The following is a 14454-nucleotide window of genomic DNA, read 5'->3' on the forward strand; positions in this document are numbered from 1 at the left end:
ATATATGGGCTACACATTGACTACATACAAGTACACTGTGTCTCACTAGGGTCCCTCTGGTTTTAGCACTGCCCATGTGGTGGCTAAGATTCATCATTCTTACCAGCATCAGCCAGGGAGAAAACTTGTTGCTCAAAGGCTAGTTTCAGTTATCCACACCTTGTCTCTGGAGTGTCCTCTACCTGCTGGAACAACATGGGGAAACGTAACCAGTGTAGACATTCCTTATGCTACAGATGTTAACCAAAATTTTCAAAGAATTGCCTTTCAAAATACTACCCCAACACACACACCCCAAACAAGCTTTCCCAAGCAGAATTTTTTTAAATCATATTTAGTAAGTGTGAGAAAACAGAAATGCTCAAGTAAACAGATACTGAATAGTGGCATCAGACTGCATTAAGAATCATTCCTCTCCAACCCAATATACCAGGAAAATTTTCCTACCAGAAGCTGCTAAACAAATAAGAGAATCTGACCTAAAATACTCAAGAGACAAATATGGTATCTTGTTTTCTTGTTAAAACATACCAACCTTGAGAATATTTACAGCATTGAGAAAGCTACTTTTGTACCTTTTAGTATCCACTCTACAGAATATGATTAGGACTATTGTATGTTTCCAATTCTGTGTATTGGTAAAAGCAATCAAATAATTTTTAAACTAATCTGATATTGAAACAACTTCTAGTTATCTTGCTACTTTTTCACAGGAGAGGCATGGTATTGTGTGAATATTATGACTCAAGCTTAGTCACCTCAACTAAGAATGAATTAAATTTGTTAGAGTAAAAACCTGATAGAGAAAGTACATGCATGTAATTCTAAGGAACCATTTTTAGAATGGGCTTTTCCCTAAAGAGATTTTTAAAGTGCACTTCCACGTTATTCTATTTGTACTATTTTCACTTTAGTACTCCAGTACGTTGGCTCCTAATAGAAACAAGAAACAAATGCATTTTCAAGAAGAAAGTTATCTGTGATTTGAACATAGCACAAACTCCATCAGAAAGTCAGAAGTAACTCAGTACAGTCCTGAGTGCACAGCAAATGGAAAATTCGATACATTTTGATGGAAAGTCACAGTTGTGCTGCTGCCCATCCCTGTTTTCCTGGTCCAATTACCTTGAAGAGATCAGAAACGTAACAACAGGGTAAGGAACCTAGAGAAGGTGTCCTTGTACACAAACTCTTTCCAAAGCACACAGGAGGGATTCACCTGCTCTATGGAACACACCGTATTCTCATTCTGTAAGCAACATTCAGGCTGACAGGGCTACAGTGTTTTTCACTACAGAAAAGATACCCCAAGAGAAAAAAGTTTCTCTCTCCTATCTCCCCTGTTCCTCCTCATTCTCTCTCTTCCTCCTTAAGAATAATCATGAAAAATGACAAGCAGTGTGAAGGAAGGAGGACCTGAATAGAAGTCAGGAGACCTGAGTTTTATTCCCTGCTCTGTGACTAGGGCCAGTTTCTTCACTTCTCTGAGCCTCTGTCTTTTGTTTTCATTTTTGCTTCATACTTTTTGTTTTAATTAGAGTTCAAAAAACATCAGAAGCCATGCAGACCTGACCCCAGCTTCACAGATGAGAGAAGCATGCCCAGTCCTAGATGATTAAACTGAAAGGGTTCTAACAGCAATTGTAGCTCCAACATCTAAAAATTCATTATTTAAAAGGACAGGTCACTTTTGTCAAATTTTAGATCACGTAGGAAAAGTACCTCAAAGGCAAAATAGATAATAATCACAAGGCCAAATGGGAATATATGAGGACACTTCAAAAATTTCATGGAAAAATTTAACTGAAACATAAGTTTATTTTGGTGCAAAAATCATTTTAAATTTGTGCATAGTTTTTTCATATTCTGCATTCTATGAATTTTTTGCAGGTCCCTTGTATTCTAGAAGTGCTTCAGTTGTGCTGTGATCATTTTACCTCTCAAACTGGGTTTGGGGTACATGGGTATTTATTTTTATTCATATACCATGCTTTGTCTAAACACTTTTTGATCACTTATTATGTAACCACCAGAGCATCTTTAATCAGAAGCTAAAATAGGCAAACATATTTCTCTAGACTTTCAAAGGTCAATGGGAATAGCTGAATGTGATTTCAAACATTCTCCTGCTGATCTTAAAAGGCAAGTATCACTTTATCCCCTTAATACAAGAAGAAAGTGAAATATTCTATACACACACACACACACATTTACACACTTCCAACTTAGTAGAATATAGAAAGTAAACAAAAGGCACAAAACAAAAATGGAACTATCTTATTAGTAGTATAATAAATCCATTTCAGAATATTGAGAGAGATCTAATAACTTATACTGTAAACATACAAGAAACATAATTGGAGCCACACTGAAAGCACAGAGTTTAATCATCAGTTGGTGGTTTGTTTTTTTACTGAGACAAAAATAAGAACTGCGCTAATTTACCCAAAGTAAGCAAAAGCCTACCTGTAAAAACTAAGTACCTCTGGAATCTCTGAAATTTTCCAACAAGAGAGTATAGGTCATTCAGCAAAATATATTTACTGTATACTACACCATAATAGCTACTTAATTGTTATCATTATGATGCAGATATATAATGGAAACAGATGTTCCTTTTTCCTTTCAGCAAAGCACAGGAAAAGCATAAACTTGCTGATACTGCATGGACTACTACCACAGCACAATAGAGGGGAAAAAAGACATTAGCACATGACAATATTAGTTTTTACTACACAACTAATTGCATAAAAAGTATAACTTGAGATCATTAAATCAATATAATTTTCAGCACTACAGAAGGGAAACAAATAGATTTGTATAACCAGCCTATTTCACATCTGCAGTGAGAAAATAGTTCTGAGAGACTAAGTATATGCAAAATGCCACCGTTGCTTTCAGAATACAAGGAAAAAGAGTGTGGTTCTGGTTTCTTTGCTCAAGTAACATGAATTAGAATGCTGCCTCTACAGAGAAAAAATTTTTGAAGTACAAGTATAAATTGGTAGGAGCTTTCAGAAAACCAATTTGGCAATCAATATAAAAAATCTTAAAGAAAGCAGTCTATACCTTCAGTCCAAGTAATCTATTTTTGAAAAACATTGTAAGGAAATAACCAGAGGGATTATTAAATATTCACTAAAAATGCTATTCATCACAACTTTATACTAATGAGAAATTAGAAATCTAGCTCCTCCAATAGAGCACTGAACAATTATAGCATATATCTTAAAACACTAGTCAACACAAATAACTTAAATAATAATTCTAGTCATATGACATTAAATAGTTGAAAGCAAAAGGTTAATAGAAAATATGCCAAATGTAATTTCTAGTTTTTGTAAACTGTATTAGGATCTGGGCTTATCTTTTCAATTTAAAAAAGTGGGATTGTTTTCCTCAAATAATTCTATCTCTAAGCTCCAGTACTCCAAGTCCTTGTCCAAAGTTTCTAAAAATTGTTTGAATCTAATAATCCTATAAAGACATACAGGTAAATTGACTTAAAGTTATGTTGGCATGTTACTTGAGCTTCAACCTGTCACAGGGAGAAAAGTATTTGTCAAATCACATTGACAACTTTTTTTTCTGAGTTAAACAGGATCCTTACAAGTTAAGGAAAATGTATGAAACAAGCACAGTGAATGCTTACTCATAATCTATTAACTTGATATGTTGAATGCCTAAAAATCATAGAAATTTTTCAATTAAAAATATTTCCAAACAAAATAAAGTAGCCAATTAACTGCTTTCCCAGAATGCAAATAAAAAAGTTTGCTGTGGCTTTCCTAGGACTCTCAGTTTCCTGGCTTATTTTCACAAGAAGGAGCTGATTTGTCTTAGGCTATTACTGTCTATTACTTCTAGAAGTCTTGAGGAAAGGTGGGAAGCAGCAAATTCTGGCAATCTGCCTAAAGAGAAATCAATGAAACAAATTAATCCTTCTCAGACTGCAATGACACAGTAATCCATCATTCAGAGCTGCTTTTATATACCAAATCAGAGAGCAGAGCAAAGAGCCCTGGGGGACATCACAGACAACAACTTACACCAACACTGGGAAAATACTGAGGAATCAGTTTATTTAAAGAGGATGGATTTCAGTTGATTGCCTATTTCATCAAATAAAGATTTTTCTTCCACAGTATGGTGAACCCAAGGGCCAATGACTATATCTTCAGAATTCAGTCCTATATACGCTGGCTGACATCAATAGGGATGCATATTTTTAAATAATTAGTCTCACTGATCAGTGTGGTCAAGTATATGGCTAGAGTAATATTATTTTTTCCAGGCAACTTCCAGGTACTATCCATGCTCCCTGTTTTCAGTAGGAACTAACTATAAATTTACCTACAAATCTAAAACTTAACTGGACCAACGCCTGGTAAACCACATCTGAAGTATTTCTTCACACATAAAATATAACCATTTAAAACACATGCAGCTTCCTAAATGTTAAGTCTAAAGACTTGAAATTTTTAATTTCACCTCCTGTGGTATAAAGTCCAATAAGCAAATTGGATTATAAATAAATAACCTGTTTTAAAAATGATAATTCTTTGGCTTATGATGCAGTTGGCAGTGCTGATAGAAATTAAATGTGGCTTCTTGTTTAAAATAAATTAAAATCAGTGTAGAGCAATACATTCACACTGAGTATATTTGTGTATATGTAAAAAATGCATCTAAGTTTACTTATGAGTATGCAGAAATTTATGTGCTTGAGTATGTCTCACTAATGTATTGTAAGAAGTATATGCCCTAGATGAAAATTAATGACAACTACTATAAAGTCACAGTGCACTGCTACTGTTAAATGTATGCATACTGTTAAATGTATGGTTAAAATGTGAGAAGTTAGCAAAAGAAAATTTTCAAGAAATAAGCAAACCAAAAAAATTTGTACAACAATCCTGCAATGTTAAAATCCCTATTTTATCTAATCACAGATCCAAAACTGAAAAAGAGATTAAAGAAATGCTAACTAGTCAACTTTTGAGTGGCATCTTCGATTCTGAGGTCTGTGGCCATAGGATCACAATTCCTGGCCATGCTGATGCATTTTTAATTCAATGCATGAATCTAGTATTTATTGATTTAATAAGGTTAGGGGAATTACATTGTTGCTCCTACTGATGAACTGTCAGCAATTTAATCTAGTGAAATCTTACATATGTGTATGTGTGTGTGTGTGTGTGTGTGTGTGGCAAGAGCAAAAACCTCTTCTTTCCCATACTGCTTTGGGCTCCAGATATATTCTTTTACTGAAGGTGCTGGCCACTTCCAGTTGAGCTCACGTTGAAAGGATGCAGCCCAGCCTTGCAGGTACGCCTTCGGAACTGGGAAAATAACACTTGTCTCCTCACATCCACCCTCTGGCTTCTCCTCATAGAAGAGGCATGTGTGTACACACACACACACACACACACACAGCCCTTACCTTGCCACCCAACAGGGTTTCAAGGAGCCCATCAGCGATTTCCTCTGCATACAGGAGGGCAGAGAAGGGAGAAATCACTTTTTAAGAGCAAGTCTGCCAAAATACAACTTAAAGGAGAGGGGTTTTAAAGGCTATGTCGAAGGATGGAGACATTCTAGGATCCAGAATCAGAAAAGGGGCACGAAAGAAGAAAAGTTAAAAAAATCCAGCAAAGTTGCAGAAACACACTTGGGGGCTCTCCGAAAGCTTTCGGCACTGCTATGTGACCCTGCTGGCAGCTTACTCCCCGACCTGGACACCTGGGAAGCATGTTGTGCTCCAGCTCTTCGCTGACTTTGAAGAAACGGATAATCTAAGGAGCGGTGCTGCTGCCGGGGGTCAGTAAAACTATGCTAATTGGTGAACCTAATTGCTTCAAGCAGTTCGGCCTCTAAACAGGGAGAGAGCAGTTGATGGAGTCAGTCTGTTCCTAATAAAATGAAGAAGCACTGAATTAAATTCCCAAGGAAGGCACTATAAAAGTTTCCACAGTGTAACCAAATGACTTCACCTACGCTATTACCTCTAAGATGACATCTTTGAAAGAAAGCAGACCCCAGTCGGGCTCCATATTCATAAATTGGCTGAGCTTAGGCCAGTGAATCTGGATTGATTTAAAAAGGCTTTTTCATCCTTCCAATCAAATGAAGTCATTGTTAATTAGATGCTTTCTGTTAACAATGTCACTCTTCTCCACTGTTACCTGCTCACACTTGCAGCGCCTCTAGTGCAACATCTGGAGCGCCAGTTCCCATGCAGCCAGCCCTCACTACGGCTTGGCTTCCTTTTCCCTATTCCTGCCTGCAGGAAGGCACTGCTCAGTGTCCCGGCGGCGTGGTCCACACCCAGTCCCCCAAGTTCAGAGATGATAAAACTATCTCTAGGAAAAACTCTCGAGTGACAGTCTCCCAAGAGCTTTGTATGAACTACACAGAAGTTTCTCTCTGCTTTTCCCGCCTTGCAGATGGAGCGTTCCAAAAATCACCAAGTGACCTCCTACCGTTTTTCCAGCTTCTTAAAAAGAAAGAAAGAAAAGAAAAGCTGGTCTTTGACACACACAATCCGGTGTCAAGTTCCCCAACAGGGCCCAGGCCTTGCTCGCTACCGATCCCCGGGTCCCCACACCGGAAAAGGACTGACCTCCCGGGACCGGACAAACGGTCGCCACACGGCCCGGCGCAAAAGCGGCCTCATCCGACCGGGGATGTCCGCTTTCTGCACGGCGGGGTGCAGACCGGCTCACACTCCCCTCGCGGCCCACTTTCCAGAGGTTGGCAGCGCGTCCCTGAGGGGGACGCCATGCTGCAGCGCTGCCCGGGAGAGACGCGGGCCCGGCGCGTTCGGAGCGACTTCTCCAACCCCCAGTGCAAGCTCGAAGCTCTCGTCACTTCTGCCCGCTGGCAGCGTGGCGGCCTTCGGGGCCGCCGTCGGACAACACACCAGGAGCGCGCGTGCACCCTGGGCCCGGGCCCCTGCGTCACTTGAGGCGCTTCCATGGCGTCGAGGGCTCTGCCGTCGGCGCCGCGCGCCAGGCTGGGTGCCCGGATGTAGGCCTAGCTTCCGGGAGCCGCTGCCCTGCGGGGCCGCGCTGGGGGAGGAGGAAGGGTCAGCGCTCCGGGGTCTTGAAGGCCTGCAGGGGTCGGAGGGGCCCTTACAAAGGGAGCCTGGGCGAAGAATTCGTTCGCAAGGGCGCACCCCTGTGGGGTGAGGGGTGTGAGGAGAAACGCGGGAGTCTGGGCCCTAGACTGCGGTTGGGGCAGGTGCCGCCCTGGGGGGGCCTGCAGCGAGCATTGAGGGCCCCGCCGCAGGCACCCTGAGGACCCCAGCGGCCCGAGGGAATCGGGCCCCAGGAAAGCCTCCGGCCCCCGTCCCTGCCTCTGGGGCGCTCGAGGACCAGGCCGCGCGACCTTGGAGCTCGCCCCGGCTCGTCGTCCTCTGCGGCTGGGGCTGCGGGGGTCCGGAGCTCGACGCCCGAGCGACCCCGGCTCTGATTTCCACAGGGGGCAGAGGCACGCAGGGCGAGGGGCGACGGCGACGGCGGCCGGACGGAACCCCGCGGAAACAGGCACGCCGCGCGGCTGGCGCTCTTAATTGCACGTCTTCAAATCCTTGACCTCGAAGCTTCCTTGCCCTTGTGACGACGCGCTCCTCCTCAAGAGGGCTGCGGGAAATTAAGTTTCTTGGGGATCCTTTCATCCCTGTCACGCGGGCTCTCAGGGAGGCAGGCAGACAATAGCCGCAGCCTAAACACCTGCGATCTCTCAACGCGATAAAATATGGACGGTGATTGGAGCCATTTCTCCTTCCGCTTCCAGAAGGGGCTGAATGCTGGAAGCATCAAGGTTGCCCTTGTGCAAAACGCAAAGCGGGAGACTTGCAAACCCTGCGAGGGACACCACCGCCCTCAGCCCCCCGGGAGGAGGGTCCCCTTTTTTAAGCAGAAAATGAGACCTGATTGATTGATTTATTTATTTTCCCCTCTTTGAGTGCTTCTGTGAACCTAAGTTCAGCGCTTGTGCGGAGTGAAACGCTCCCTTGGCCCTCAAACTAGAACTGAGCCAAGGGGAAAGGGAAGGTGTGGAGGGCGGAGCGGAGGTCCGGGTGGGCGTGCGCAGGGGCTATCCTGTTGGGACCAAGCAGATAAATCCCGGTCGGCGAGGCCCCAGGGCTCTGGGCAGGCCGGGCCTAAATACAGCCACGTGCTCAGGGCTGCTGTGCAGCAATTCAGAGGATGCGGGCGGGTTGCGCGCGCGCGCACACACACACACACCCGGGCGCATGCCTCAGTCCCGGAACTGAGCCGGACTGAAGCTGTCCGGAGAGAGCGGAACTGCCCTAGTTCCCGCCGTGCATGGCCACTGACCATTTCGCTCACGCTGGATGAGGGTCGCGCTAGCCGGCGACAGCGGCAGGCGAAGGCGCCCGGAGTATGAACATCCAGCCCCGCACTAGGCTGAAAGAGTGGCAGAAACCCGCAGGGAGGGGCGGCATCGTCCCCGCTCGGGCTCCTCCCCGCCAGTCGGCCTGGTCACCTGTCCGCTCGCTGGGTTCCGCGTCCCTCCCCGTTCCCTGCAGCCACGAGACAATCCCTTGCCAGCCCGAGCTGCGCGCCCTGGCGGCTCCCGGGTGCCCGGCCCTGCGAGCCAGGGCTCGTCCCGCACTGACGCCTCCAGGTACAAATGGCACTTGCAGCCTCCAGACCCCTGCCTACCCCCCCCCCCAACACACACACACCACCGAATGTGAGTCGCCGGTGTTCGGGGTGGTGGTTGTTCTTTTAAAAGTATATTAGAGGGTCATTGGCGTCTCCGAGTCAAGTCAATACGCCTTTATCCCCATCAATTAACCACACCTCAGAGGACTGCTATTAAGAACTAAATTGAGCCGCCAAAGTAAGTATCCCGTTTCAGGCAGATGTGGCTCTCTCTCCTGCAGCGAGGCGCGGCCGGTGGGGCTCGACCCTCAGCTTCCCGCGACTGCCGGGGCCGCACCGGGCAACAGGGAGGATGGGAGGGCGCCGCCTGACCCTGTGCTGGTGAAACCCGGAGTGGACCGCGCTCGGGCCCGTCCAGGGGCAGTGTCTGCAGGGTAGTTCCAGGAGCGAGCCGTGCGTTTTTGCGCAGAGAAATAAGTGGAAGAGGGTTCGCAAGGCCCCAGGTCCCTGCCCGAGACCCTGAAGAAGGGAGGTGCCGGGGAGAGGGCAAACCAGTGGGATTGGCCGCAGCACGCCCCCAGCACACCCCACATCCTGCCCTTCCAGCCTCCTTCCCGGCAGCACACCCCCAGATCCCCTCGCGAATAACAGCGCAGTGGCTGTGGGGATGCTGGATGTGGAGCTGAGGAATCCAGAACAAAAAACGTGGCGTTTAGGACAAAGGGGATTCACTAGGGAGCTCCACAGTCTCCCGCCCAGATGTGTCTTTTCCAACCCTTGCTCACTGCCGTCACCGAAGAGAACTTAGGGCACGACTGGCACGGCAGCTGGGAGACCCTGGAGGACTTAGGAAAGAGGGAACAAGGGGACATGGCGCACTCTGCAGTTGCAGGGCTTTTCTCCCGACAGTGGCCACAATAAATTTAGCCAAGGCTAAAGGAGATTAATTTCCCAGCATAATCCAATTAAAAGATTTCTTTAGTAATCTTTCGCAAAAAACGACAAAAAGAAGTGCGCAGCTAAAGAGCGGACTGGTTTTGGTGACAGTGATTTATCACCCGCGCACAGCACGCCTGGGATGCTTGCTGTCCTGCCCAGGATGTGACCAGAGCATCCCGTGGGCGCCCCTCGTCCCAACCCTGCGCCTTCCTGAGAAGACAGCCATCTATCACCCAACCTGGGCAGGAGAGAATGAGCAGGGACTGGGGTGGCTTACAAGCATCATAGACTTTTTTAAGTGCTATTAGATTTATGGTCTCTTTTTCGACGCCCATCCAGAGTAATTAGCACATATGTTCTAAATAGATGATAGTTTTGTGAGCAATAAAGCAATTACCCATCGTTGGAGCTGACAGTTCCTCCAACTAAACTCCAACAAGCAGCTAATTGGAAAAGTCATTTCAGCAACATTGTGTGCAATTAGTCCTGCTAAACTACTACACCCCAACTAGCTGGTTTGAGGTTAATTTATTCAGTGTGGTATTTGCATGGACAAGCCTTTGCCACGAAGGGACTTGCCTTTTGCCCCTCCGGTCTGTGCCCAGGGACCAGAGAAGCAGGTGGAGTGAGCAGTTGATGTTTTGGGGGCTGGGATGGCTCCTGGCGAGGGGGCGCCCTACCCGGCCTCAGCTTCAAGGTCAGTGTCCAGCTCGCTGAGCACCAACAGAGAAAACCATTGTTGCTCCTGCTGGGCAGTAACGCGAGCAAACTGCTCAGTTCGTGCTACCAAAACCTTTTGCAGAAAGCATAACAAAATCCCAAGAAAAGTCACTACAGAGCAGGCAACTAGGTTCTGAAACGCACCCCTGGCCCACACACCCGTCCATGACCCCAGGCCACCAGCCCATCCCTAAAGCATAAACGACCACTGAGCCGCCCAAACAGAAGTTCTAAGCTCCCAAGGGAAGTCAGCCTCCAGCTCCCACAGGAAGAAGACTGGAAGAGTCAGTGAGCCCTGCTTCTCTGCCTTCCCCACTCTGAGTGTGAAGCCACTGCCCCCTTGAAACTGGGGCTTCTCTGCGGCTTCCTCTGCTTTTCTCATTTTTTCTTTCCTCATCTTTCCCCTTCTTCCTTATTTTCTAAGTTAAGCACAACAGATCCAGGATTTGTGCACAGTGAGTGGAAAAAATGTGTTAAATGTCGGTTTGACGCCCCACCGGAGCTTCCAAATATCCAGCGGCTGGGATTCTTCTACTTAATTTAATCTTTATTGGACAGGGCGGCTCCTACGCTCCTATTTACCAGGAAACCTGGGGAGACATGTCCACTGGGGTGCAGAATGGAGGGCGGGAAAGAGAAGACTTAAACAGGGATTAATCTTCTTCCCATCCAACCTGGAACTGGGGTGGGGCAGGGGGTCAGGGGTGGAGCTCTGGGTGCCAGTCCTCACTGCCAAGACTCTCCGGGATCTGGATCCCAGGCAGGGAGGCAGGCTGGGTGAGAGGGGAACTTGTCGCCTGGCATCCTAAGTATTCCCTTAGAGGAATTTCCAGCAAGTGTCCAGGCTCTAGGGGCAACTTAAGTTTGCCTAGAACATGCAGGAACAGGGGTCCACCTCTTAGGAGGTAGAGCGTGGTGCTCTCAGATTTAGAAATCAAGTGTCCTTCTGTGGACATATTTAGCACCCTGAAGGGTGTTTCTCTTTTTGAAGTAAATACAACGCCTAAGGAAGACAAGTTAGATGATATTTGCAGTCAGCATGTGAAGCTTACTAAAACAATTCTAATTTCAAAACAAGCTAATTGTTTGGCCTCAAGCATTTGGAGGTATGTTTCTATAGCGAGGGGGAAAAAACTTCTAAATTGTCTAATGTCAGGTTTTTGTTTTTCCACTTATTTATTGTGTTTTAACCAATCTGATTTCAAGCAAGACCAAAAAAATATATATCCTGGGGAGAAACTGACAGTAGAGGGTCTTGTCTACCTCCCACCTGTCACCCCATCTCCACTCTCCAAAGAGAAATCATCCTGTCACTGTGACGCAGTGGAAAACAGAAAGGAAATAAGATGACTTCGCTAGACAGCTGTCCATTGTGTTCTCAGTTATTTGCTTTTTTTTTTTTTCTAGACTTAAATACTTTTAAAGAAAAAGCTGAAGGAAGAATCAACTGGAAGTGTCATGTGGCCATGGAAGAAAAATCCAAAATCCAAATGTAGGTTCCCATGAACATGCTTATGCGTAAGGGTAAAGTGACCCACCCAGGCAAATCCGCACCCCTCGGTGCATTGGAAACATTTATGCACACACCCATGCATCCTGAAAAAACTCTAAGAACATGTGTGCAGAGAGGCAGTTCCATGCAAGCGCGGCTAGCTGTCCACACGCATGTATTCACTTCTGAAGTAAAGGCATTTCTCTTGCGTCCATAGTTTCTTTCCATTAAGAGCGATTAGATGATGTCTATTCAAAGTTGCTGATCCAGAGAGAAAATAGGAGTAGATAAAAGGAGATTTCAAGTGACCTCCTCATCCCTTTCACACCAACCTGAGCCCTGGAATAGCCAAGGATCAACTAACACAAAAGCCTTTTCCTTTCTCTTTTCAGCTTCAGAAGATTTCATGCAAGGGGTTAACAATAAAACAGAGCTGTCCCTGAGTTTTGTTAGCTCGTGCATTTGTAATACTTTATTAACTCCTCCCGTAGAGGAGCTAGGTTTGTTGCCCACCTCTGAAATGGGTAAATAAAATACACACCACATAACAGAAGGCACAATTACTTTCTGCTCCATGCGGTTTCTATCAGTGGTGTGCTCTGCTTATCCTTTTTCATTTAAACTTTACCAACCCACCCTCCCAGTGATGAAGGACACTGTAATAAACATATCTCTGCACTGACAGATTAAAAGGAAATGTTAAGTTTATTATTTAGATCCACCTTCTGATAGGTAAATACAATTGCACCATGACTGTAGTTGCCAGCAGATCTGCTGGCTTTTCGAGCCAATACTTTTCCACTAGTTTATGTCATCGGCATTGAAGAAAGTGACATTAAAGACTTAAACATATTCGAGCAGTCTTTAGTCAGTGAAATGTCCAACTCAGCTCTACTTCTGATGGGCTAATCCTGTGGTAAAAGAAGTAGGTGCTCTGACAGGTAACTATTAAGGAGAATGATTATAGAGTGCTGCTGATTGTATTGTCAGGGTACTCTAACAACCTTCAAACTCATTGCAAAACTTCAACTTTTCATCCAGACCCAACCCACTTTCCCTGGGAAGCATAGCCTTGCAGGTATTCCTCACTCGGCTTGGGCAGCGAGACTAAAGGAAAACCTTTTGTAACATAAAATTTTCTAGCTCATCCTTTCTTTTTTGCACCGATGCATTTAGATAGGCAAGACTTGATTATTATTATTTTTTTTTGACAAAAAAAATAAATACTTGGCTCTGGACTCACTGGTGTGCCAGAGATGACTGTCACTTTCCCTCCTCCAAAAGGGCTTGAACTGCAGCCAAAGGTCAGCACTCGCTCTCCCGCTGCTCCTTGCTCTCAGGGCTGCTTCTCCCGGGCCTTTCCACTGAGGGCCCAGGCAGAAAAGGGAAACGCTCCCTTATCTCACTTATCCAAAACACGTGCTTTAAATGGCCGGTTTGAGATAGAAAACTAAGCTGCTCTACTAAGGTAAAGGAGTTATCTCTGAGCTTTTCGACCCAAAGGTAACACAGGAGAAATGCCTGGGATGCCAGAGTGACAGGAAGCACCGGAGGCTGCCAGGCCCCTGGTTCAATGACAGGGGCAGGCTCTGAGCTGGCAGCCCAGCAGAAGCCCTACGCCTCACTTGGCTTTCCCACCCTCATTTTCGCAGAACTTTCTCACAGACGGCAGCTACCTTAATACTGGGTTCAAGCCTGGAGGTAGGGTGGTTGCTGGTTTGCTCTGGGTTTTTAGTCATCACAACATCAGATGTGGGTATCCTTGTGCCTTTCTCCACCCTTTCCTCCCAAAGAGTCGGGTGAGACCATTTAGCACACATCTCTTGCACGGTATTCTCCCTGGCCTAATCCCATGCCAAGGGAGACTAATTGATTCAGCACCTTTAGAATCAGCTCTTAGGGAGAGGTCTTCAACAAGATCAGAGGAACTGACCTTTCTCCCGATGATCTCAGGCATGCTCCTCTCCAGATGAGCTTGATAAACAGGGGCCTTTCTGTCCTGTGGACTCCCTATACAGAGCAACACGATTTTTAACAATTTGTGGGCAGGAAGGAGAAATAGAATTTTCTATACAAACACATCTGGTCCTTTCTAGGATCCAGGGGCTCGAACCGGATTTAGAAAGCACCTTTTAAGCAGGTGCTTTTGTTCAGTGTGAGAAACCAAAAAGTCAAAATGAATGATCCCTTGGCTTGCGGGAGAGCAAAATACCAGTATCACACGGGCCATGGGATTAGCCAAGAATGGTTCAGCGTTCGATGTAAGAAAGACACAGGGGAGGGTGGGTGTTGATGGGCTAGAAAGGACACGTCCACCCTCCCTCTGGGGCCTGGAACCAAGTCAAGGCCGTATGCGCAGCTGGGTCTGCTGCAGCTGCCGCCCCTGCCCCCACCCAGTCGTGACTGGGGAGATCCAGTGTTGTGCGGGAGGTCTTTTAGAAGGTGGGAACCAGGATGCCAGCGGCCCGCTGAGGGTATTGTAAGCCTACAGCCTCATTCCTCTGCGGGAAGCCACTGGAGAGAGACCTCGCGCTTAATAGGTCTGCACCAGGAGGGCCGAGGAAGCCTAAGGCCAGGAAGGCTGGAGTACAGGCCCTAGCAAGGTCGGGCCTAAGCAGCAACACAGAGACCCCGAGGACTGGGGGGGGGGGGGGGGGGGGGCGGCCC

At 46.3% G+C, this 14454-nt stretch overlaps 1 long non-coding RNA gene across 27 annotated transcripts in view; it reads right to left on the minus strand.

Moving 5' to 3' along the window:
- LOC149122245 (uncharacterized) overlaps nucleotides 1-14454 on the minus strand; it is a 129109-nt gene that overhangs the window by 111854 nt on the left and 2801 nt on the right. For 10 of the 27 annotated variants that reach the window (XR_016220506.1, XR_016220516.1, XR_016220504.1 and 7 more), the window contains exon 2: nucleotides 104-185. This is a non-coding gene — a long non-coding RNA (uncharacterized LOC149122245). Of the gene's footprint in view, nucleotides 1-103; nucleotides 186-5443; nucleotides 5488-13720; nucleotides 13798-14454 lie in introns of all 27 variants that reach the window. The other 17 variants (XR_016220509.1, XR_016220525.1, XR_016220517.1 and 14 more) reach the window with 5 other exon arrangements.

The sequence above is a fragment of the Oryctolagus cuniculus genome, chromosome 14 (assembly GCF_051225735.1).
Source record: "Oryctolagus cuniculus isolate XC-2025 breed Fujian yellow rabbit chromosome 14, ASM5122573v1, whole genome shotgun sequence".
NCBI classification, from domain to species: Eukaryota; Metazoa; Chordata; class Mammalia; order Lagomorpha; family Leporidae; genus Oryctolagus; species Oryctolagus cuniculus.